At 42.1% G+C, this 4,606-nt stretch overlaps 1 pseudogene; it reads left to right on the top strand.

The window, feature by feature from the left end:
• The first annotated feature begins 3,329 nt into the window (after window positions 1-3,329).
• Window positions 3,330-4,019, top strand: LOC102913264 (U1 small nuclear ribonucleoprotein C pseudogene; annotated as a pseudogene).
• Window positions 4,020-4,606: the final 587 nt, after the last annotated feature.

The raw sequence follows: 4,606 nt of genomic DNA on the forward strand, positions 1-4,606 counted from the left end.
AACTGTGACAAAGCAACTCACTTGTGTGGATGTCTTCCTTTCTGGTTTCTAAGGATGTTCTCTACTGATTGGAACCTGTTTACAGTTTACTGATGCTTCTTCCTTCTGAAGTTTACTTCTGTGTTCTTAGCTTCAAAGCACACGTTTTAAATCACACACTGAAGTTCTTTAAGAGTTATTCTAAAGAGAAACTACAGGTAACCCCAGATTTTTGTGACTTCTGCAGCATGTCATAGACCCCAAATAGTGACTCTAGGTCATTATCCTCCTTTGTCATGTAATTATAAAAGAGTCAAAATTAGCATATAACAAGAAATTAACCCAAACCATTGCATATTATGGTAAACCTATCATTTGTTGTTACAATAAATCTCTAATTCCACACTAATTCTGTACACTGATGGCAGATGAATTTGGAATCTTTTATAGACAAATAACTTCCTACCAACAACTAATCACTCTAGTCCAGTGATTTTCTTTTTAACTATGTCTTATTTTTTTTAACTATGTCTTATTTTTTAAGATTTTAATATAATTATATCATTTTCTCCTTCCCTTTCCTCTGATCCAGACCCCATATACTTTTCCTTATTATTTCAAATTCAGGGCTTCTTTTTTCAATGTTATTATATACATACGTAGATATATACTTACATACATGCATACAGACACACACAAATACATACACTCATACATAAATACACACACATACATGCATGCATACCTACATATACACACATGCATGCATACATACATGCATACATACATACATACATACATACATACATACATACATACACAACACACAATCCTAAATGCATAAACACTACTTGCTCAGTCTGTATAATGTTACTTGTATGGTATTATATAACAAGTTGGTGTGCTCGTCCCTGTGGAAGACTATTTATCCCAATCTCAGCATTTCTTAGTTGCTTATAATTCTATATATAGAGTTGAGGCCCCCTAGGCTCCCCCACCCCCCATCCACATCCACATTTGCATGTCTATTATTGTTATCTTTGTTCAGCTCATGTTTAAGCAGTCCTGTTGGTGAGACTTTATGGGCATAGCTTCTGCCAACACTAATAAACACAATCCCATGGCAAACTGCCTGATCCTCTGGCTCTTACACCTTTCCAACCCTCTTCTGCAATGGTTCCTGAGCTTAAGTGAAGTGTAGAGACCCACAGAGGTTTCCTAGTGAGAACTTACTCAAGGTCCCAGAATCTGAGCTTCCTTTACCCAGCAGGACTGCATAATGGGGTGATTTTAACCACGGGCATGTTTACCAGGAGTTTGGAAGGGTCTATATTTGGCTGTGCAGTGTGCTTTGACCTAGGCAAGCAGGAGGTCTCTTGCCCCACCCCTTGGCATTGTTATAAAAAGCCCTTTAAAATAAACTGAAAAGGCCACTGAGTATTGACCCAGGTCCTCCCAAAGCTATCCTGTGTTTCTGTCTTTCTTCTCATCAACTAGATCTCTCTTTCTATCTAATATTTTCTTATCCCTTGCTCCTTCTCATAGGAACCCTTGAAAAGGTAGAAGCTGGCCTCCCACAGATGGCACCAGAGCTTGGGATATGGGTGCAGAGGAAATAAGTAAGAGAGGGTAGGGACACCGTGGAAGCAGTTGGACACGTCTGGTTATAAATTAAAGGTTAGGTGGTCATACTCTATTCTTCGGAAGTAAAATTGTAAATATAAAGCAAAGTTAGACTGCAGCAAGTATCTGCCTTTGTCTCTATGTCTATGTTTGTCTGTTTCTCTTTCTCTAAAGTTGTAAAAACATTTGATGAAGTTTAGTTTGAGAAGTGTAGGCTTAGGTATATTAGGGTAGAATAAACTTTAGGGGTATGGTGAAGGTTTCATAAGAAAGTCACTTAGGGTAAGAGTAGTTTTCCTCCTGAGTATGAGCAGAGCCTGGGACACACAAAGCAGTATCCAGGACCTAGCAGCCACTGTAAACTTAGCAGTCCAAGTGGCTTCAGAAGCTTCAGAAAGCAGCAGCAGTAGAGCATGAGCAGCTGCCCCAGCCAGGTGTTGGCAGCGGAGACTCTTGGGGCATCATTGCAGAGACAGCAGATGCTGGGAAAGCAGAACAAGCATCAAGGGTCTGCAAGCTTTCTGCTGAGAAGCCAAAGTGAGGAGCCAAGCAGAGATGCAGCACTGCAAGAGAGGCACACAGCAGGCAGCAGCAGTGGCTTGGAATGCAACAGAGATAGTGGGCCCTAGAGGTGAGAGCCCAGCAGAGACACCACAGGAGAGGCAGCAGCCAGACAGGCAGCTGAGACATGCCCCTGTGTGGAATGGCAGTGAGAAATGCTGAGGTGATGTAGAGCTATGCTCCAGGCTGAACAGCAGGGACACTGGAACCTAGAGTAGCTTGAGCTCCCAGTGATAGAATGAGGCAAAGCCACAGCTACCCTGGGAGCTGTGTTCAGCCATGCAAGCAGGGCAGTGTGCAGAGGAGAGACCCCCAGCAAAGTAGGTAACAGAGCTAGGTGAAGCAGCTGTGACTGGCTGCAACTGGATTTCCTCCTGGCTGGGTTTCCTCCTGGACCCAGAAGGGCTGCTTGAGAACCGTAGCTCAAAGCAGCAGGGCAGCATTCAGCTGTGCAGCATGAGGCATAAGATAGCCCTCAGGATATTAGGGTCTCTAGGCAGGCAGGCCCAAAGACAGGAATCACAGAAAGACTAGGACTATGGGAGCTGAACGGGAGGAGCCAGGAGCCAAAAGCCATGCAGTTTCTGTTTAATGGCTGTAAGAAGGTCTCTTTTGAAGAGAATTCTGCACCAACCAGCTATTATGTTATTAATTGTAGAGCTAATAGCTTTTGCCTTGGAGAAAATTGCTGAAGGGAAGGCTACAGACTGCAAAGCGCAGCTGTAGTGGAGAGCAACAGTTTCAGAGACACTTGGTTGGACTGCAAAAAGGGGTTGGCCATGAATTTCTTTGTATTTGGAACTTTAAAACTGGTATCAGAAAGATTTCAGTGGAACTTTAAGACTGGTATCAGAACTGTCTTTTTGAACCTTTCAGACTAAAATGGGATGAACAGGAGTGGTTCAATTGCAATGGGACAATTTTGACTTTACTTATGCATATAGACTCTATCAACTGTGACTTTTAAGTTGTTTTGTGTGTGCACATATGCTTTATTAACTGTGGTGATTCACAAACTGTTGTGTAGAAATGGAACTATTATGTAGGAATGAATGGAACTGGTTTTGTGTAGAAATAGAGAAATTTGTTTTTTCTACACAGCCTCAAGATGCCGTTTGAAAAAATATAAGAAAAGCAGGAGTTAATATTCTTCAGCCTTGAGCCAACGGCCTGCAGAGCAACATGCCTAAGTTTTATTGTGACTACTGTGATACGTATTTGACCCATGATTCTCCATCTGTGAGAAAGACACACTACAGTGGTCAGAAACACAAAGAGAATGTGAAAGACTACTACCAGAAATGGATGGAAGAGCAGGCCCAGAGCCTGATTGACAAAACAATGGCTGCATTTCAACAAGGAAAGATACCTCCAGCTCCATTCTCTGCTCCTCCTCCTGCAGGGGCCATGATCCCACCTCCTCCCAGTCTTCCGGGTCCTCCTCGCCCTGGCATGATGCCTGCACCCCACATGGGAGGCCCTCCCATGATGCCGATGATGGGCCCTCCTCCTCCTGGGATGATGCCCATGGGACCTGCTCCTGGAATGAGGCCACCCATGGGAGGCCACATGCCCATGATGCCTGGGCCTCCAATGATGAGACCTCCTGCTCAACCTATGATGGTGCCCACTCGGCCTGGCATGACTCGGCCAGACAGATTAAGAGCAGAAAGGCTCTTTATCACTTTTGTACTTCTTGTTCTGTTTCACCAGGGGATGACGGTGCTGAGCCTGAGTGTTTTCTAGCTGCATGACAGGAAGGCTTCCCCTTCCCAACAGAGAGAAGTGGGGCAAAAAAAGTGCAGCTTTCACTGATATTGTGAAATGTGAAAATAAAATCATCAGCTGTTTTAGTTTATATATATATATATATATATATATATATATATATATATATATATATTCTTCAGCCTCTTTAATTAAAAAAAAATTTCTTGTCCCTTGAGTGGATTAATGTTAGCCTGTGTTGGTGTACCTTATGTTTTGTATAGTTCTATTAAGAGATTGTTTTAAAGTATAAAGAGTTCTACTAAGAAATTGCTTTTGAATGTTTGCTAAAGTTTGTAAAGTACAAATAGTCATATTGAGAGTTTGCTTTTGGATGTGAGTTTGTAAGAATTGTAAATATGTATAGTACTAATAATGCTAGAATTATGTTAACCTGTTGATATTAATGAACCATGGTTTGGTGAAACTAAGGGAGTCTTTAGGTTTGATCTGGTTGCATCAAGAGTTTACTGATTTATTTGATGCAATTGCATCAAGAGTTTATTGATTTAAAAAAGGGTTTAGTGCAGCTGAGGTTGCTATAAATATCAGACTCATTTTAAAAGGACATTCCATCTTAGTCATCCTCTACTCCTTTACTGGGAGATGTGGCAGCCCTAGGGAGCAGGAGTATTGCTGTAGCTGTTCTAGCTACTTGCAAGCTCTTAGTGCAAGC

The sequence above is a fragment of the Peromyscus maniculatus genome, chromosome 10, assembly GCF_049852395.1.
Source record: "Peromyscus maniculatus bairdii isolate BWxNUB_F1_BW_parent chromosome 10, HU_Pman_BW_mat_3.1, whole genome shotgun sequence".
NCBI lineage: Eukaryota > Metazoa > Chordata > Mammalia > Rodentia > Cricetidae > Peromyscus > Peromyscus maniculatus.